General features: G+C 37.5%; 1 pseudogene; it reads left to right on the top strand.

Annotated features, from left to right (window-relative positions):
• Positions 1-12,845: 12,845 nt before the first annotated feature.
• On the top strand, positions 12,846-13,216 carry LOC103111946 (microtubule-associated proteins 1A/1B light chain 3B-like; annotated as a pseudogene).
• The last annotated feature ends 9,193 nt before the right edge of the window (positions 13,217-22,409 follow it).

Here is a 22,409-nt window from a genome sequence, read left to right as displayed (position 1 = left end):
GAATACTAGTTAGCTCCCATATTCATAATGATATCAATTTCCTTTGCAGTCAGTATCTTTGAGTGACAACATTTTGCCCCAACCCCAACTAAGGCTGATATAATTTCCCATTAAATGGATTTTAATGAGCAAATTGAACAGGTTAATTAATATTTTAAATTACACATATACATTTATGTTTAAATTTGTATATAGTTAAATATGACAATTTAATCAGAGCGGAACATATGTATACATTCTTTTCTTTTCCCCATTCTCTCACAATATATAACAAATTCTATGTTTCCTTAACTGAGTAAAAATCGTAAATTCCAAAAAAGTGTCTTTCAGCTCTAGTAATGAACACATATTAGTTAATAATAAGGTCCTAATAATATAATTGGACTGCTATGATTTTTTCCTGAGTGTGCATATTTAGTGAACACAGTGTGCTTCATTTGTATTGTTGTAGAGAACAGTTGGTAATTTTCTGGACATCATTGTGGTTTTTGTTGTTGTTGCTTTTCTGTGTCAACAGAGACCCACAAGTATCATTTTTTTATCTTAGTGGATAATTCGGTGATTGCACCTTGTGTACACAATTTGCTAGCACTAGGATTGCACTAGTGATTTCACCTTGTGTACACAATTTACTAGCACTATTATTATTTTTTTTGCTAGCACTATTATTATTTTTTTGCTAACACTATTATTATTTTTTTATTTTTGTTTGTTATTTTGTGTCCTGCCTAGTAAGTATATAGTAGACTGTTTCAAGCACTTAAAGAGATGGGAGGATAAAACTTGTTTCAACATAAATATTTTGCATTCCAATATAATTTGACCCAGAGACTGTGGTAGAAAAAAAAATACAATGACAAATAAAGAAAAGTTCCCAGACATATACAATTTTAAGAATCTGTCAAAATTTGATGTATATTAAGATGTAATATATACATGATAAGATATTTTTAAATGTGTGGAAAATAGACAACCTCTGTTGAAAAGAGAAATAATTCATATGTATGTATATATGAATGTAATTTATTCACATATATATCTACTTATATAAAGAAAATTAGTCTTTTGAAAAGTTAAGTATCATCATTTTTCTTGCGTTCCATAAAATAAAAATCCTACAAAACTTTCTAGCAGCTATAGGTTATTCTATTTCCATTCTAGTCTCCCATAACTTCTGTGCTTTAATTCTGCTGAGATATACTTAGTAAAATAAATATCTGTTGAGTAATACCGGTTACAAAATTCAAGAGCTTTTGTATATCTTTGAACTCTATGTCCACAGATTTATTTTTTTTTTCACCTTTGTTATAACTTTAACATATCAAAATACCGTTTTCTGGGAGTGGGACAGTAGCTCAGTGGGTTAAGTGCAGGTGGCACTATGCACAAGGACCAGCATAAAGATCCCCCTTAGAGCCCTGGGCTCCCCACCTGTAGGGGAGTGGCTTCACAAGAGGTGAAGCAGGTCTACAGATGTCTATCTTTCTCTCCCCTTCTCTGTCTTGCCCTCCTCTCTCCATTTCTCTCTGTCCTATCCAACAACAATGACATCAATAACAACAACAATCATAACTACAACAATAAAACAACAAGGGTAACAAAAGGGAATAAATAAATTAATTAATTAAAAAATAAAAGAAACTACTTCAAGAGTCGGACGGTAATGCAGTGGGTTGGGCATAGGTGGCACAAAGCACAAGGACCTGCTGAAGGATCCCAGTTCGAGCCCCTGGCTCCCCACCTGTAGAAGAGTCACTTCACAAGCAGTGAAGCAGGTCTGCAGGTATCTATCTTTCTCTCCCCTTATCTGTCTTCCCCTCCTCTCTTCATTTCTCTCTGTCTTATCAGACAATGACATCAATAACAATAATAACTACAACAACAAACAAGGACAACAAAAGGGAATAAATATTTAAAAAAGAAATATATATATATCTAAAAAAGGAAACTACTTGTGCAACAGCTACCTTGCAATCCAGTATTTCATGTAATTTCGATATGAATATATATATATATTTCCCCCCCAGAGTACTGTATAGGGTGGTGCATGGGATTGAAACTGGAATCTTGGAATCTCAAGCAGGAGAATCTGTTTGCATAACTGTTATTCTAGCTCCCCCTCCCCTGCCATGAAAAAAATGTATATTTTTTGTTTACTTTTCTGTTTTTTGTTTTTGTTTTTATTTTTTTTTACGTAGAGACAGAAAAGGAGAAAGACAGAGAAAGTGAATGAGACCACAGCACTAAATCTTCCACCAGGTGATGAGCCATGCTTGTTCCTGGGAGAAACAAAATACTGTTGAAGTTATAGTTTTATTTCATATTCATTTTGCAAATCTTCACTCTTTAGAATTACAGCAGAATATTAAGGAATACTCATTAAATGTGGCTTTTGAATGAAATGAAAAGCAGATAACACCAAATCACATAATACTCATAAGGTAGTAATGGACATGAGAAAGCATATTTTTTTTGTAGTTTCATTTACAGTTTATTGAGATACCTAGATATCAAAATACATAAAAGTACAGGTATTACTAAATAATGAGGGACTGGGGAAACATAAATTCAGATTTGTTTAATGGTATTTAAGTTTCAGTTTTGAATGATTAAAAAGTTCAGAAAAAATAAGTTCAGCAAAAGTATTGTGGTAATAGTTTACAATATTGTGATCTGAGAGGGTAGAAACTCATTACTTTTTCTTTCTATTTTATTGAGGGGCTAATGTTTTATAGTATAGTTGTTGATGCAAGGGTATAATTTCTTTTTTCTACATGATCAGGGGAGGGGGTGGGATGTGGAAATCGGGTTATGGGAATTGTGCGGAATTGTACCCCTCTTATTCTATGGTTTTGTTAATGTCTCCTTTCTTAAATAAAATAAAATAAAAAAAGAAATCATATTGTTTTTTATCTAAGCCTTGCTTGTATGCAGAACAGTTCCTTGACCAATACTCATTGTGTGCTGCACAGCTACTTTATATTTTTACCCTTAATTGAACCTTCCTTTTGAAACTAATTTACTTTGAAAGAATGATCAGTGAATGTGAAATTAGTGTCCATCAGGGGCTGAGTGGTGGTGCACCTTATTAAACACACTTATTACCATGTACAAAGACCCCCACTGCCCACCTGCAAGGGGTGAGACTTCACTAGTAGTGATGCAAGTCCGCAGGTGTCTCTCTTTTTCCATCCCTCTCTCCCCATCCCCTTCCAATTTCTCTCTGTCCTGTCCTATCAAGTATAAAAGAAAAGAAAGAAAAAATAATAACTATTAAAAAAGGAAAAATGTGGATTCACAGTTCTAACACCCAGACCCAAAGATAACACTGTTGGCAAAAAAAGAAAGAGAAGAAGTTAGTGTCCATATATTTTATGTGGGTATAAATGATTAAATATCCTACTTTCACTTTCTGTATGATTTCTTACATGTTTTCTTATAATTTTATATGCATTTGTGTTTTTCAGAGAAACATTTTAGAATATTAAAACAGAGTTTTTCATCAAATATGTACAAATATATAAATCTATCCCTCTATATTCTGCACACTTTACCAGGATTGTGAATAAAGAGACACAAAATCAAAATAATAGGCTTTACCTCCATATGGATATAAAAGAAACAGCTAAATTCTGTCATGAGATGACAGAAGAATGGAATTCAAATATTCAAGTTTGCAACTCAACCGACTGAGCCACCTCCTTGGGTCACAAGAGCAAATTTCACATAATCACCTCAAGACCAGCTCTTTTTATTATGCTAAAATACATAAATATGAATAGACATGGGCCTTAGGTTAGATAAATGGGGTTTACAGTTAACAGTATTTATATACTTTTCCCATATTTGGGAATTACTCTCTGACCAGGTCCGGATTTCTAGACCTATTTCCAACTCTGACACTATCTCACCAGAAAATACTTTTACCTCAGCTGCATATTAGCTGACAGGTTCAGGCAAAATTTAGTGAAGTCATAGGTCACTTGGAATACAGCTAAAATAGACTTCCTAGCTTTTTCCAAAATGGAGACCCCAAATCTCACATGCTATATTCTTACTTTCAGGTTACTGATTATTAAACTATTTGTTCTGTTGTATATCTTAATGCTTTCCAGCCACAAAGTTGCAGCTGCTACCATGATGCCACCCTGGCTTCCCTGAGCAGAAGACCTCACCAATTTGTCCTGGAGTCCCGTCTATGCAGAGTCCTACCCTACTAGGGAAAGACAGAAACAGGCTGGGGATATGGATCGACCTGTCAACACCCATGCCCATCGGACAAGCAATTACAGAAGACAGACCTTCCACCTTCTGCACCCCATAAATATCTTTGGTCCATATTCCCAGAGGGATAAAAAATAGAAAGGGAGGGGATATGAAACTCTGGTGGTGGGAATTGTATCCCCTCTTATCCCACAATCTTGTCAAACTTTAAATCACTAATAAAATAAAAAATGCTAATAAAAATAAAATAAAATGCTTAAATGTAGACAGATCGATTTATACTTTCATTTTTTTCTTTAAAGATTTTATTTTATTACTATTTTCCCTGTGATTTTTTTATGTTTTTAAAATGATATTGGGGGGATTAATGGTCCATAGTAATTACAGTTGTTGCTACATGTATAAAATTTCTCTTTTAATAAACACAGATAAAAATACTTTTTACAAGATCAGAAAAGAAAACACAAGTAGAACCTGAAATGGAATTGGCATATTGCCCCCAAGTAAAAGACTCTGGGGTGGGTGGCTGGGGAGAATACAGGTCCATGAAGGATGATAAATGACATAGTGGGGGTTGTATTGTTAAATGAGAAACTGGGGAATGTTATGCATGTACAAACTATTGTATTTACTGTTGAATGTAAAACATTAATTCCCCAATAAAGAAATAAATTTAAAAAAATAAAGAAATAAAAAAAAAACTTTTTAAAAGGGGGCCAGGTGGTAGTGCACCTGATTGAGTGCACATATTACAATGCACAAGGACCTGGGTTTGAGTCCCAGACCCCCACCTGCAAGTAGAATGCTCTGCAAGTGATGAAGCAGTGTTGCAGGTATCTGTCTCTTTCCCTCTCTATCACTGCTTTTCTTCTCTATTTCTAGCTAACTCTATGCAGTAAATAAATCAAGATAATGACATTTAAAATTTCTCAGTTTTTTTAAAAAATCCTCTCACCCCCAGCAGAGGTCATCCTCTGCCATCATGCCATGTATTGAAAACACCCCCCCCACACACACAGAGTCCTTTATTTTAGTGTGATACACCAACCCCAGTCCAAGTTCTGCTTTGTTTCCCCCCCTTTCTGTTCTTATTTTTCAACTTCTGTCCATGAGTTGAATCATCTCATATTTATGCCTCTCTTCTGGCTCCTCTCACTTAACATGATTCCTTCAAGCTTAATCCAAGTTGAGGTGAAGAAGAAGGAGAAATTCCAAATCTCTTGATGAAATGCAAACATTTTTATCCTCTAATGACCCTGTTTATATTCATATGATTTCAACCAGACTAAATTTAAAAATCAAGCTACATCTTATTGCTTAGTAACTAATTATATAAGTGATAGAAAACATATAATAATTTTAAACACATTTTCCTAAAAGGCCACCATCATTTTTTGTACAGGTATTTATAACTTTTCATGGTAAAAATATATAAACACTTTGTAAGAAGCAGATTTTTTTCAAAACTATAGTCAGTTCATTTTTCTTTAATTCTCATTGATAAATATCTTTTTAACATTATTAAAAGAGATTGGAAAGATAGTTCACTCCATAAGGTATATACCTTGTTATGTCTATTTTTGCACCCAGCTCCACATGAGAGTTGCTGCAGAACCAGAGGAATCTCAGATTCTGAAGTATATAACTAGGTCGGTCTCTTTCTCTGTCTTTGTCTCTGTTCCTCTTTCTGGTATGAAGCATGCACAGGCACGATGCCTTGGTTACTCAAAATAATGAATAGGGGAGTCATCGAGTTGCGTGGCAGCGCAACGGGTTAAGTTTATGTGGCCCAAGTATAAGGACCAGAGTGAGGATGCTGGTTTGATCCCCCCTGGGTCCTCACCTTCAGGGGAGTCGCTTCACAGGAGGTGAAGCATATCTGCAGGTGTCCATCTTTCTCTCCCTCTCTGTCTTCCTCTCCTAACTCCATTTCTTTCTGTCCAATCTAACAAAGATGACATCAATAACAACAACAATAACTACAACAATAAACAAGGGAAACAAAGGGGAAAATAAATAAATACAAATTTTAAAAAAGATTAAAAATAATAGTAAATGAATAAATTAAATTATGTATGTGAAAATAATTTCTTTGTCAAAAAAGTGTTATTAATTAGTAGTCAGATTTCATATAGTTTAAGATTCAACTATTTTATGGCATTAATGGAATTAAGTCATGACAAACAATTTGAATAAGAATTATCACTTGTTAAAAGTTAATATTATCAAATATAGACAATATTTTTATCTGTGATAGAACTGAAAATAAATATTTCAGAAATATTCATTTATGAGAAAATCAAATCTGGCCTGGAACTGAAAATATAGACTAGATGGCTTCAAAGTTGCTTTCCACTACCTAGAAAGGAGCTAACAAAGAAATTTCCTTAAGCCCTTTATATGTGAGAAACAGTTAATCATCTTGGGGAATATGCTTGACCACTGGAAAACCATGAATAAAGGATATTGGTTGGACAGGGAAGTGACACAACAAAATTCATTGACATTACCATTTTTCAGCATTTAATACCTATATAAAGTCATACAAACAAACCATAAAACTCTGTACTTGTATATCTCTCTTACTATATCATCTATGTATCAATGCATGTATCTATGTATGTATCTATTTTCATCTATCTTCCATCTACCTATCATCTACCTATCTATCTATCTATCTATCTATCTATCTATCTATCTATCTATCTCTCTATCTAACATCATCTCTCTGGCATCTATGGCCAAGACTTTAACTTACTGATGGATAAATCCTGTACTTCCCACTTTTCTTTCATTACAGTCAATGATTCATTCAGTAGATGGCAAAATAATTCTATCCTGTTTTATTTCATTTGATTTATTTTTCTTTGTTAATGGGAGGGTAAAGCACCACTCAGTGCTGCTTTACCCTCCCATCCCACCCCCAGAGATGATAGATGATAGGTAGATATATAGAGAGAAAGACACCATAGCAATAAATTTTCTCCCAGTGGCATGGGGACTGGTTGCTAGAATCTGAGTTGCACTCGTGGCAATCAGGCATCTTTTAAAAAATATATATTTTATTTATTTGTTTATTATCTGATAAAGATACAGAGAGATTGGGGGAATGGAGAGTGTAAGAGTCAGAGAAAAACACCCACAGCCCTATTTTACCACTCATTAAGTTTTCCCTTAATGAGATGGGACCAGGGGCTTGAACCTGGGTCTTTGTTCACTTAACCAGGTGCACCACCATCTGGCCCCAAAGCAGGCATCTTTTGATATAAGATATATCTTTAACTAATAAATATTTATTTTTAAATATAAATAAGGCTTAAGTGATACAGAAGCCCAAGAAGGATAAGGGGAAGGGGACAGGAAAGGGGAAGCCGAAGGGGAAGGAGAGGCTGAAGGGGAAGGGGGAAGGGGAAGGGGGAGGAGGGGGAGAATAAGGAGAAGTTTCTTTTTTTTTTATTGGAGTAGAAGGAAAACAAAATTGGACCTAATAATGCTGACAAAATTGACAAAATCATCTAAAGGAGGGGTTTGGAAATAAAATACCTAGTAGACCATATACATTACCATGAACAAGGACCTGTGTTCAAGCCCATGGTCCCCATCTCTAGAAAGGAAATTTTTCAAGCAGTGTAGCAATGCTATACTTCTCATACTCTCTCTCTCTCTTTCACTTTCTCTCTCTCTCTCTCTCTCTCCCTTCCTCCCTCCCTTTTCCACTTTATCCCTCCCTTCCTCCCTCCCTTTTTCTCTCCCTCTCCCTATCCTGTCTCACCACATCCCCATTTTCATCTCCCCTTTCCTTCTTAATTTCTCTCTACCTACAAAATCAATCAATCAATAAATGCCACCAAAATGATAAATTTATTATGTATACACTGAGTTCCAATGATAACCCAAGTTACAGATATAAAAAAAAAATAAAGAGATTAATAACCACCCAAAATAGACTTCCTAGCTTCTTACTATCCTAAAATTCCCTGTTCTCACCTACAATATTCCCACTTTTGGGTTTCTGCTTATTAAGCATTTTTTCCCTGCTTCATATCTTACTTCCTTTCAGATACCAAGTTGCAGCTGCTACTGTGCTTCTATTCTGAACTCCCTGGACAGATCACCTCATCAATGTGTCCTATAACCTCATCTCTCCAGACTTCAGCCCCACAAGGGAAAGATAAAAAAAAGTTTGGGGTATGGATCTACCTGCCAATACCGACATCCAGCAGAAAAGAAATTACAGAAGCCAGAACTCACACCTTTTGTACCCTATAATGAATTTTGATCCCTAATCATAGAGATGGAGAAATGTTAAGTGAAGATGACTAGTGGTCTGTGAAATCCAATGCCATCAAGACCTGAAGAGAAAATAGAAAAAAAGAACATTCACTTATAGGTGTAGGTATGACTTAAAAAGGAAGGGAGGCAGGACCATAGAAAAAATGGACAAAAATATAGATGGATAGATGGTAGATTAGATAGATGATAGATAGATAGAGAGACAGACAGATAGATAGACAGATAGCTATAGAAATAAAAATCAGGGAGTTGGGCTGTAGCGCAGCGGGTTAAGCGCAGGTGGCACAAAGCACAAGGACCGGCAAAAGGATCCCAGTTCGAACCCCGGCTCCCCACCTGCAGGGGAGTCGCTTCACAAGCGGTGAAGCAGGTCTGCAGGTGTCTATCTTTCTCTCCTCCTCTCTGTCTTCCCCTCCTCTCTCCATTTCTCTCTGTCCTATCCAAAAACCACAACAACAATAATAACTACAACAATAAAACAACAAGGGCAACAAAAGGGAATAAATAAATAAAATAATATTTAAAAAAAAAGAGAAATAAAAATCAACCCACATCTGTGACCTTAGGAGAACCACTGCAATTTTCCAGTGGAGGGAATGGGGACACAGACTCTCATGGTGGGAAAGGTATGGAATTGTATCCTTGTTATCCTGTAGTTTTGTAAATCAGTACCAAATGACATAAAATAAAGATTAACCACCATAAACGTTGACTATATTAAAATCACTAATAATTTCAGTTTTAATAATGTTAAACAGACTTGATTAACTGACTTTGTAACAGAAATAAAACAATAAATTGGCCTCTTTTTCTCTTTTCTAGGTCTTATAACAAATACAATATGCAACTCTTACATAAAAAGATAGTTTTCCTTAAGCAGAACATGAATTTGTCATCATCTTCGAAATAGATCATAACTAGTATATTATAATAAAATGAATAATTTCTATTATTTAATAAAAATACAATTAGGGGGCCTTTCTGAAACCCTTGACCCTCTTTCTTTCTAAGTGGCCAATTGGATCTACAAAAGGGAAAGACTGCCCTGAGGTGTTTTTTTTTGGTTTTTCGGTTTTTTGTTTGTTTATTTGTTTTACTTTCTTAACAATCAGCTGCCTCTGCTCAGGCTGTTGAGGCAATCTGGGACAGGCTCTTTACCCTGCTCTATAGAGCAGGCATACTTCAAAAAGGATAGCAGCAACAAATGCTGGAGAGGCTGTGGGGACAAAGGAATGCTTTTGCACTGCTGGTGGGAATGTAAATTGGTACAGCCTCTGTGGAGAGCTGTCTGGAGAACAAGGCTAGACATGGACCTTCCATATGACCCAGTAATTCCTCTCCTGGGATTATACCCCAAGGACTCCATAACACCCAACCAAAAAGATGTGTGTACTCCTATGTTCATAGCAGCACAATTCATAGTACCTAAAACCTGAAAGCAACCCAGGTGCCCAACAACAGATGAGTGGCTGAGAAGGCTGTGGTATATATACACAATGGAATACTATTCAGCTACTAAGAACAATGAACTCAACTTCTCTGACCCATCTTGGTCAGAGCTAGAAGGAATTATGTTCAGTGAGCTTAGTCAGAAAGATAAAGATGAGTCTGGGATGATTCCACTCATCAACAGAAGTTGAGAAAGAAGATCACAAAGGGAAACTCAAAGCAGGATCTGACTAAATTGAAAGTAGGACACCAAAGCAAAAACCCTGTGGTGAGGGGGAGGGTGGACATGCAGCTTCCTGGGCAAGCAGGGGTGGGAGGGTGTGGGGGTGGGTTGGTGGGATGGTACACAATCTTTTGGTGATGGGAATGGTGTTTATGTACACACCTATTAAATTGTAGTCATATAAATCACTAATTAATATGAGGAGGAAAATTGATTGTATGTCTAACAAAGGGACTTTTCAAAGTTAACCCAATTACCAAATAATGTGATGATAACAGTAACTTTCCATTGTCTTCTTGAACCCTAAGACAGCAGGAACCTCACATTTCCACTACAGAGTCTAAACTTTCCCCAGTCCTGGAACCTAGGGTAGGGCCCACTTTCCAATATGCTTCTCCCAATTATTATCAAATAATATTGCATCCACTGATTGCAACCTAATCAACTCAAGGAGCGCCACCCCAGCATGCTTCACTTCAGACTGTGTCCAGAAACTTCAGGTGTGGAATGACAACCCAATCAGCTTCATCAATCGGGTGAGACCTTTCCTTTCATAGTATTCTCTAATTTCATCCCAGGTGGTTAATTTTCTAACAAAGTCCCAAAACCTAGATATAGACCAGGTTCTGTGAGAGAGAGCATATGATTTCATAGGTATCCATAAACTAGGGCAAATATATACCTGAAAGCAGTAGTACACTAGAGTTTGCAGTGAGTACCCCCCAACACTTTATCTCCACTATTCCACCTTTGGGTCTACGATTCTTCAACAATTTTTTTGGCTTTGTATATTAACTCTCTTTTCAGCCACCAGGTTCCAGATGCCATCAGGATACCAGCCAGGCTTCCCTGGACTAAAGACCCCACCAATGAGTCCTGGAGCTCTGCTTCCCCCAGAGACACACCTTACTAGGGAAAAAGAGAGGCAGACTGGGAGTATGAATTGACCAGTAAATGCCCATGTTCAGCGGGGAAGCAATTACAGAAGCCAGACCTCCCACCTTCTGCAACCCACAATGACCCTGAGTCCATGCTCCCAGGGGGATAGAGAATGGGAAAGCTATTGGGGAGGGGATGGGATATGGAGATTGGGTGGCAGGAATTGTATGGAGTTGTACCCCCCATCCTATGTTTTTTTTAATGTCTCCTTTCATAAAGAAAGAAAGAAAGAAAGAAAGAAAGAAAGAAAGAAAGAAAGAAAGAAAGAAAGAATAACAATTACTTTAAAGCTAGTTCAATAACTGGTATACTGTTTACCCTTTTAGTAAACTACCACTTAATAGCTAAACTATTGTCTTTTCACAGATTGGAGTATATTGTATCTTATAATAAATTTAAATATTATCTTTTAATATTGAGTATTATAAATTTCTTCTTCTGAAAGTATATAGTATACATATATTGAATATTTTTGACTGTCAGGTCTTAGATCATAAGGTATGGTGCAAAATGGCAGTAAGTAATCCCGGCACTACATCAAGTTATCAGTCCATAAAACAGACACTCCAGACCATGCCAGATTATTCAGATGATAATAAATAGATTTTTTTTTATGATGATTCTGATTGAACACACATTCTGGACTCTTTTTCTTACATTTCTTTCAAGTTCTCCATCAACTGTAAGACAGTTTTCTACAATATGAACCCTGAAACACCTACCACTACAATAGCTCTGTGTTTTCTTCTCAGTAGTCAGGTTCATGAGGGGTTAAAACAGAAATGTAGGGGAAGCAATTACAGAAGCCAGACCTTCCATCTTCTGCACTCCATAATGACCCTGAGTCCATACTTCCAAGGGATAAATAATACGAAAGCTATCAGGGATAGGATATGGAGTTCCAGTGGTGGGAATTGTGTTGAGTTGTACCTCTCTTAGCCTACAGTTTTTGTCAATGTTTCCTTTTTATAAATAAAAATTATTAAAAATTAGAAATGTAGAGGTCTATAGATGAATGAGAAAAAATTTCAACTTGGCATGTGGAGATACAAATGCCAGTCAATAATCTTCCTTTAGAGCTACATATCCCTTACTAGTACACATGGTTTTAAGCTTCTCCAACAACAAAAAGGTGATGTGGCATTACCTAGAAATTTTGACAAATATCAAATAAATTTTGATAATTCAATGCAACTCAGAATATTTGCCTTCATATATATTCTTCACACAAGTCTCACTTTAATATCTGCTTTAATACTTTCTAACCTATCTTTTGACACTGAACATAGATTCTGTTCAAACCCACATTCAAAATTAACCATATTCAAATTAACCAATCAGTTCAGCATTTTTGTTATCACGTGTGAGGACCCAGGTGCAAACCCCACTCCCCACCCACAAAAGGGAAGCTTCATGAATGGTGAAGAGGGCCTACAGGTGTCTTTCTTTCTCCCTCTCTATTTTTCCCACCCATCTCAATTTCTCTATTTCCTATGAAATAGGAAAAAAAACAAAAATAATAAATAACTGCCAAAAACAATGGATTCATTGTGCAGGCATAGAGTCCTAGCAATAAACTTGGTAGCAATTAAAAACAATTAATCGATAAATATATAAATCATACTGATTTTAAAACATTAAATTTGAGAACCAGAGCTGTCGTCATTGCTGTCTGGAGCTTTCTCACCCTCTACTCACCTCACGGGCCTCCCTCACCATGCGGTTGGAGAAGGCCTTCAAGCAGCATGGCACCTTCGAACTAAGAGTCAGTGTTTGATTTATTAGAGAGCAGCACCCCACCAAAATCCCAGTTACAATAGAACCATACAAGGGTGAGAAACAGCTTCCTGTCTTAGATAAAACCAAGTTCCTTGTATGTGATCATGTCAACATGAGTGAACTCATCAAGATAACTAGAAGGCACCTACAGCTCAATGCCAATGAAGTTTTCTTCCTGTTAGTCAATGGACAAAGCATGGTGTGTCCACATCAATTTCTGAAGTGCATGAAAGTAAGAAGGATGACGATGGATTCCTGTATATGGTGCATGCCTCTCTGAAGACATTTGAAAAGAAGTTGTCAGATTAGAAAAATATATCTGTGCTATAATTTTAAAAACCCTTACCAAGGGAGAAAAGAAAGATGTTACCAACTGACATTGATCAGTTTACCTGACCACAGATCATCAAAACAGTAGTGTTCCTGCCTAGGAATTTAAGATGTTGTTTTGTGCTTGAAGCAGAAAAAAACCGAGCTCCAAATGAGCATATTAAGCTTTGGGAAAGTATATTATTTAACCTAGGATGTCTTGTTTTTAAATCTAGAAGTTGAAAAATAAAATACTTTGTATCCTAAGTTACCAAAAAAAACACATTAAATTTTCATTTTTCTTACATTTTTCTCAGCTAATCACTCAGTGCCTGGCTGGCATATTTTATCCAGTAAAAAAACAGGCATATTCTTTTCTTGTAGTGTGTAGTGGAATTCAACTTAAAGATCACAAAAGAGTTCTCCAAGTGTAGGGTGTAACATGTCTAACGGCAGGAGACTTCGAGGATGGAGTAGTAATAAATATTGCGATTGTATTTCACGAAGTCTATCTCTTAGGTTCAGCTCACCTCACTACAAGTCAATAACAGCATTCCATAATGTAAGCTTTAATCATGCTGTCAAATCTACAATAAAGATGATTTACTGGGGGCCTGTGCCTGCCAGGTTTGAACTGTAGAACCACAAAGAAGGTATAATGAAGTTGGAGATAGCTCTTTCTATACGAATCAAAAAACCAACCTAAGAAAGAGAGAGAAAAGAGAGACATTACACTTTGGAGTTGGGATGGGGCAGTAATAGGTAAGAATTTTATCTCATAGATGTGTGACATAAATCTAACAAATAAATGTATTATACGCACAATTAAAATACATTAGCTTTGCATTCATAATATTGGTTTGCATTTTATGGTGATGATTTTCATGATCATATTCTTGAGGTAAGGTCTTGCAAAAAAACTTTGCTCTAAGGGTACAATTTCTTTTCTTTTTTTTTTTTTTAAGAGATATTCCTTTTTTTTAAAAAATTTTTTATTTAAGAAAGGATTAGTGAACAAAAGCATAAGGTAGGAGGGGTACAACTCCACACAATTCCCAACACCCAATCCCCATAACCCACTCCCTCCCCTAATAGCTTTCCCATTCTCTATCCCTCTGGGAACATGGACCCAGGGTCGTTGACGGTTGCAGAAGGTAGAAGCTCTGGCTTCTATAATTGCTTCCCCGCTGAACATGGGCGTTGACTGGTCGGTCCATACACCCAGTCTGCCTCTCTCTTTCCCTAGTAGGGTGTGACTCTGGGGAAGCTGAGCTCCAGGACACATTGGTGGGGTCTTCAATCCAGGGAAGCCTAGCCAGCATCCTGGTGGCATCTGGAACCTGGTGATTGAAAAGAGAGTTAACATATGAAGCCAAACAATTTGTTGAGCAATCATGGATCCGAAGCTTGGAATAGTGGAGAGGAAGTGTTAGGGAGGTACTCACTGTAAACTCTAGTGTAGTCCTGCTTTCAGGTATATATTTTGCAGTAGTTTATGGATACGTGTGCACATAAGCTCTCTCTCACAGAAACTGGTGTATATCTAGGTTATGGGACTTTGTTAGAAAGTGAACTACCTGAGATGAAATTAGAGTGTACTATTAAAGGAAAGGTCTCACCCGAGTAATGAAGCTGAAGGGTTGTCATTCCACACGTGAAGTCTCTGGATACATTCTGAGGTGAAGCATGTCGAGGTAGCAATCGTTGCTTTGGTTAGGTTGTGATCGGCAGATGCAATGTTATTTGGTTTGGATTGGGAGATGCATACGGGAAAGTTGGCCCTATCCAAGGGTTCCAGGACTGGGGGAAGTAGGGGCTCTATAGTGAAGATGTGAGGTTCCTGCTGTCTTAGGGTTCAAAAAGACAATCAATAGTTAATATTATCATCACATTATTTGTTAATTGGGTTAACTTTGAAAAGTCCCTTTGTTATGGTTTGCTGGACAGTACCGAGTATCTTGTATATAGCTGTGCTATTGGAAGCTTCTAATCTTCTTGGTCTAGGCTTTTGAGAGAGTCCGCATATCAAATACATAGCCTATATATTAAAAAGATTCAGTTTGTCTTTTGAGAAACTTTAAGACATACAATTGATTTCCCCCTCTCATATTAATTAGCTACTGATTTATATGTCTACATTTTGCTAGGAGTGTACATAAACACCATTCCCACCACCAAAGGACTGTGACCCATCCCTCCCGCCCACTCCCACCCCCCACTGGACCAGGAAGCTACATGCCTACCCCTCCCCACTGGGTTTTTACTTTGGTGCCCTACTTACAATTTAATCAGGTCCTGCTTTTAGTTTCCCTTTCAGATCTTCTTAGTCAACTTCTGTTGATGAGTGGGATCATCCCATACTCATCTTTATCTTTCTGACTTAGTTCACTTAACATAATTCCTTCTAGCTCTGTCCAAGATGGGTCAGAGAAGGTGAGTTCATTGTTCTTGATAGCTGCATAGTATTCCATTGTGTATATATACCATAGCTTTCTCAGCCACTCATCTGTTGTTGGGCACCTGGGTTGTTTCCAGGTTTTAGCTATTATGAATTGTGCTGCTATGAACATAGGAGTACACACCTCTTTTTGGTTGGGTGTTATGGAGTCCATGGGGTATAACCCCAGGAGAGGAATTATTGGGTCATATGGAAGGTCCATGTCTAGCCTTCTGAGAGTTTTCCAGACTGCTCTCCACAGAGGCTGTACCAATTTACATTCCCACCAGCAATGTAAAAGGGTTCCTCTGTCCCCACATCCTCTCCAGCATTTGTTGCTGCTGTCCTTTTTGATGTATGCCATTCTTACAGGAGTGAGGTGGTATCTTAGTGTTGTCTTGATTTGCATTTCTCTGATAATCAGTGACCTAGAGCAGTTTTTCATATGTTTGTTAGCCTTTTGGATCTCCTCTGTGGTGAATGTTTTGTTCATTTCCTCTGCCCATTTTTGGATGGGGTCATTTGCATTTTTGCGGCTAAGTTTGCAGAGCTCTTTATATATTTTGGTGATTAGTTTCTTGTCTGATGTCTGGCATGTGAAGATCTTCTCCCATTCTGTGAGGGGTCTCTCTGTTTGTTTAATAGTTTCTTTGAATGTGCAGAAGCTTTTCAATTTGATGTAGTCCCATTGGTTTGCTTCTGCTTTGGTCTTCCTTGCAATTGGGTTTGATTCATCAAAGATGTCCTTGAGGTGTATGTGGGAAAGTGTTTTACCAATGTTTTCCTCTAAGTATTTGATTGTTTCTGGTCTGACATCTAGGTCTTTGATCCATTTGGAGTTGATGTTTGTTTCTGGTGAGATAAAGTGGTTCAATTTCATTCTTCTGCATGTTTCAACCCAGTTTTCCCAGCACCATTTATTGAAGAGAGCCTCCTTTTTCCATTTAATCCTTTGGGCCCCCTTATCAAAGATTAGATGCCCATAGGTGTTGGGATTTACTTCTGGGCTTTCAATTCTGTTCCACTGGTCTGTATGCCTATTTTTGTTCCAGTACCATGCTGTTTTGATGATGATGGCTTTATAATATAGTTTAAGGTCTGGGAGTGTGATGCCTCCATTTCTGTTTCTTTTCCTTAAGATGGTTTTGGCAATTCTAGGTGTTTTCAGGTTCCAGATAAATGATTGTAGTGTTTGTTCTATTCTCTTAAAGAATCCTGGTGGAACTTTGATGGGTATTGCATTAAATTTGTATATGGCTCTGGGGAGAATATTCATTTTGATGATATTTATTCTTCCAATCCATGAGCATGGGATATCTTTCCATTTCTTGGTTCAGTTTCTATCTCCTTGAGTAGCAACTCATAGTTTTCAGTATACAAGTCTTTCACTTCTTTGGTCAACTTTATTCCTAGGTATCTGATTGATTTTGCTGAAACAGTAAATGGGAGTGATTTCTGGATGTCTTCTTCTTCAGATTTAGTGTTTGCATAAAGAAATGCCACTGATTTTTGTACATTGATTTTGTAGCCTGATACCTTGCTATATTGTCTAACAACTTCCAGTAATTTTCTACTGGATTCTTTAGGTCTTTCTATGTATACTATCATATCATCTGCAAATAGTGAGAGCTTGACTTCTTCGCTTCCAATCTGTATCCCTTTGATTTCTTTCTCTTGACTGATTGCTATGGCAAGAACTTCCAATACTATGTTGAAGAGTAACGGTGACAGTGGACAGCCCTGTCTAGTCCCCGATCTGAGGGGGAATGCTTTCAACTTCTCTCCATTGAGTATGATGTTGGCTGTAGGTTTGCTATATATAGACTCCACTATCTTGAGGAATTTCCTATCTATTCCCATTTTCTGTAGAGTTTTGAGCATGAATGGGTGTTGGATTTTGTCAAAGGCTTTCTCTGCATTTATTGAGATAATCATGTGGTTTTTGGCTTTGCTTTTATTGATGTGATGAATGACATTGATTGATTTACGGATGTTGAACCAGCCTTGCATTCCTGGGATGAATCCCACTTGGTCATGATGAACAATCTTTTTGATGTGTTGCTGTATCCGGTTGGCCAGGATCTTGTTTAATATTTTGGCATCTATGTTCATCAGAGATATTGGTCTGTAGTTTTCCTTTTTTGTTCTGTCCCTATCTGCTTTTGGTATCAGGGTGATGTTGGCTTCATAAAAGGTGGAAGGGATTATTCCTGTTTCTTCAATCTTATTGAATAGCTTAAGAAGTATGGGTATTAACTGTTTCCTGAAAGTTTTGTAGAATTCATTTGTGAAGCCATCTGGTCCAGGACTTTTGTTGTTGGGGAGATTCTTAATAACGGTTTCAATTTCTTTGTCTGTGATTGGTGCATTTAGATTTTGTAGTTCTTCTTGGTTCAGTTTTGGAAGGGCATAGGTTTCTAGGAATTGTTCCATTTCTTCCAGATTCTCTAGCTTGGTGGCATATAGTTCTTTATAGAAGTTTCGCAGAATTCTCTGGATTTCCGTAGTGTCAGTTGTGATATCTCCTGCATCGTTTACTATTCTATTAATTTGAGTCTTCTCTCTTTTTTGTTTGGTGAGTCTGGCTAGGGGTTTGTCAATTTTGCTTAATCTTTCAAAGAACCAACATTTGGCTTCATTGATCTTTTGTATGGTTTTTTATTTTCGATGTTGTTTATTTCTGCTCTAACTTTAGTGATCTCTGTCCTTCTGGTTGCTTTAGGGTTCCTTTGTTCCTCTTCCTCTAAGTCCTTGAGGTGTGTAGTAAGGTCGTTCATTTGGGCTTCTTCTTGGTGTTTAATATGTGATTGTATGGCTATAAGTTTCCCTCTCAGTACTGCTTTCGCTGTGTCCCAAATATTTTGATAGGTTGTGTCTTCATTTTCATTAGTTTCCAGGAACATTTGAATTTCCTGTTTGAGTGAGTCTCTGACCCAGTGGTTCTTAAGGAGCATGTTGTTTAGTTTTCAAATTCTATGTCTTTTAATAATTTTCCGTTTGTTGTTAAAAGTTAGTTTTACTCCACTGTGGTCTGAGAAGATACTTGGGATGATTTCAATGCTCTTGAATTTATTGATGCTGTCTTTGTGGCCTAACATGTGGTCTATCCTTGAGTATGTGTTATGTGGATTCGAAAAGAAGGTGTATTCCAGTTTTTTGGGGTGGAGGATTCTGAAAATGTCCAAGAGGTCTAGTCTGTCAATCTCTTCATTCAATTCTCTTGTATCTTTATTGGTTCTCTGCTTTGTTGATCTGTCTAAGTGTGAGAGTGGGGTATTGAAGTCTCCCACTATTATTGTATTACTATTGATGTATTTTTGAAATTCTTTCAGTAGGTGTTTAATGTATTTAGATGGTCCCTCGTTGGGTGCATAGATGTTAATAATTGTTAAGTCTTCTTGGCTGATTGATCCTCTAATCATTATGTAATGTCCTTCCCTGTCTTTTATTACTTTATTTAATTTAAAATCTATCGTGTCTGAGATGAGAATGGCTGTTCCTGCCCTTTTTTGTGGTCCGTTAGCCTGTATGATAGTTTTCCATCCTTTCACTTTAAGTCTGTGTTTATCTTGTTGTGACAGATGGGATTCTTGCAAGCAGCATATGGTTTGGTTATGTTTTCTGATCCATCCCCCCACCTTGTGCCTTTTAATGGGTGAGTTTAAGCCATTGACATTTATTGATATTATGGATTTAATGTATTGTAGTGCCATTGTTCTAAAAAAGGATTTGTTTACTCTGATATATTACAAGTATTATAGTGATGTTCTTGTTTATAAGAGGTCTTTTAGTACCTCTTTCAGGGCCGGCTTGGTGATAGTTGCCTCCTTTAACTGTTGTTTGTCTAAGAAGGTTTTGATCCCTCCATCTAGCTTGAATGAAAGTCTAGCAGGATATATTATCCTTGGTTGAAACCCTTTTTCATTCAGGGCTCGATAGATATCTTGCCACTCCCTTCTGGCTTTTAGAGTTTGAGTTGAGAAATCTGCAGAAAGTCTTATGGGTTTTCCCCTGTATGTGACTTTTGTTTCTCTCTTGCAGCCTTTAGGATCCTTTATTTATCCTTACTTCTTCTCATTGTGACTATGATGTGTCTTGGTGTCTTCTGGTCTGGGTTGATTCTGTTTGGTACTCTCTGGGCCTCTTGCACCTTGATATCCTTTCTGTTATTCAGGTCTGGGAAATTTTCTTGTATTATTTCCTCAAGAATGTTTGCTTCCCCTTCCTCTCTTTCTTCCTCTGGCAGGCCAATTATACGAATTTTACTTCTTTTGAGATCATCCCATATGTCACTGTTGTTGTTTTCAGTGTCTCTCAATCTCTTTTTAAGCTCTTTCACCTCTTTCTTAGTTTTCTATAACTCATCCTCTGTCTGACTAATTCTGTTTTCTGCTTCTGTTAGTCTGCTTTCCCTTGCCTCAGCTTCTTTCTTCATTACAGCTATTTCAGCTTTCAGTTCTCTAATTGTCTCAAGATAATCAGTATTTTCCTTGGGGGTCTCAACTGTTGTTTCCCTAATACTGCCATTCCTTTCCTCCAATGTTGTTTTCATTTCTGTGATTAATAAGTTTATTATTGCTTGCATACTTTTCTTATCTATGGTTACTTCTGACTGATTTATGGTTTCTTCTGGGCTCTTGTCTTCATTCATTGGGGTAGCAGTTTTATTTGTTTTTAATCTACCCATTTTTTTTATTTATGTGTCTCTCTCTCTTTTTTTTTTAATGCTCTGTTGTTCCTCAGTTGTTGTGTTTTGAGCACAAGTAACACTGTACTAAATACCTTTATGACAATTGCACTCACCAACCTCCGGAATTACAGTAGCAACTGAAGTAAGTATTGAAGGAGTTTAATCGTTACCAGTTAGCCAAACAATTTCTCCAGTCCGTGAAAAAATAGTAACCAAATCCCAGTGAAGAATGAGAAAAGAAAGAGAGGATAGCAAGAATAGACAGTTATGCAAATCTACTATCCAGTGTATATTCTAGGGGTGACAAGAGTGTAAAGGGAACTAGAGCAGAGATACACACATAGAGAGTCCACTCTGGGTCAGATTTCTTCCCCAAAGTAATTCACAAATTCAGAAAGGCGAAGAAGAAAGAAGTGTATGACAAGATAAAAAAATAAATAAATAAAAAAAAAGAGATAGAGAGAGATAAGAGAGAGAAAAGGGGGAAGATAAGAAGAAGGGTTGTAATTAAAGGGCAGTGCGAGGAACTTCCCAAATGTGTATCAGTGAGTTTAAAAACAAAACAAAACAAAACAAAAAAAACCCTGTTTGGTGGTATGGGGTATCCTGCTAGTAGCTGGTCCCAGGCACTGCTTATGGGGGGGGGGGGGCGGCGGGAAGAATGTATGCTTGAAAATTGAAAGGAAGAAAAAAGAATTTTTTTCCCCTATTCTAATTCTTAACCCAAATTAAGTTATAGACACCTCCTTGGTATGACCGCTATGGCCCCTTATTGGCTGGCCTGCTAAAGGCAGAAAATCCTATTGTTTACACGAGATGTGTCAGGAGCTCAAAGGCTAGCTGCTTCTCCGTCCGCCATCTTCCGGGAAACCCCCCCTCCAGACTTTTTAAGAGGATTTCTCAAAAATGAAAACTAGCTCCAAATCCTTTGATCCAATGAAAGCTATACTCAAGAAGTCTGTGGATCTGCTCTCAGGGTCGCGGTGGACCCTGGATTCTCCCAAGAGGAAGCCCCCGAGCTAAAGTGCTCTCTCCGGGTCCTCTGCCCGCCGTGCTCTGCAACCAGCGGAGGAGCCGCCTTCCTGGGTGGGCAGAGGACAATGCCCGGTGCACTTGCCTTGCCCGGCACCCTGGGAATTCTGGAGCCCCGCTAGTCCGTGTCACCTTTACTCTAATTCTTAACCCAAATTAAACTGTAATCACTTCTTTGGTGCACCCCCTTATTGACTGGCCTGCTAAAGGCAGAAAATCCTACCGTTGCCGACGATGCGGTCAGAGCGCTCGCTGTCAGCGACTTCTCAGGCCGCCATCTTCCTCTCCCTCCAGGGTACAATTTCTTATCTAGTCAAAATCTTTATTGCCACCCCTTGTCTACCAGCAAGTGCTGGTCTCCATCTACCATACACTCATGGCTCCGCAGTCGTCGTCCCACTTAGATATTCCACCAGATCTTCAGTCATGCATGGAGGCTTTGCTATATTTGTTTCTTTCATCTGTGATGGTTCATTTCTTGTAGAATGATTTCCATATGGTTATTGTTTAATTTTTAAAGTTATTATTATTATCCCCACCAGGGTTATCACTGTGACTCAATGGCTACATGATGGTTGACCATTCCCATAGACCATATTTTTTTCTTTTTATTTCTTATAGATCCAGAAGAAATGGGGACACCTGTAGCACTAATCTACCACTCATGAAACTTCCCCACCTGCAGGTGGGAATCAACAGCTTGAACCTGGGTCCTTAGGTGTAGTGATGTAATAATGTGTTGTCTCTACCTTGTATGCCACCACTAGTTGGGTGTGTGTGTGTGTTTGTGTATGTGTGTGTGTGTGTTTAAAATTGTGATCTTACTGAAAATTCAAACTTTTCTTTTTGATAATGTAACTTAGTTTGCGGTTAAATACTCAACGTTCAAAGATTTTTACATAATTTAATTTAAAATTTTACTTATTTTTAAAAGATCAGAGAGAAGAAAAAAGAGAAAAACAGAGACAGAAAAAAAGAACATTGCTACACTCTTGCTTCAGTGGTGCTGGAGATTGAACCAAGAACTTCAGAGC

This window comes from Erinaceus europaeus, chromosome 14 (genome assembly GCF_950295315.1).
Source record: "Erinaceus europaeus chromosome 14, mEriEur2.1, whole genome shotgun sequence".
Classification (NCBI taxonomy): Eukaryota; Metazoa; Chordata; class Mammalia; order Eulipotyphla; family Erinaceidae; genus Erinaceus; species Erinaceus europaeus.
This window is presented reverse-complemented; position numbering and strand designations above follow the sequence as displayed.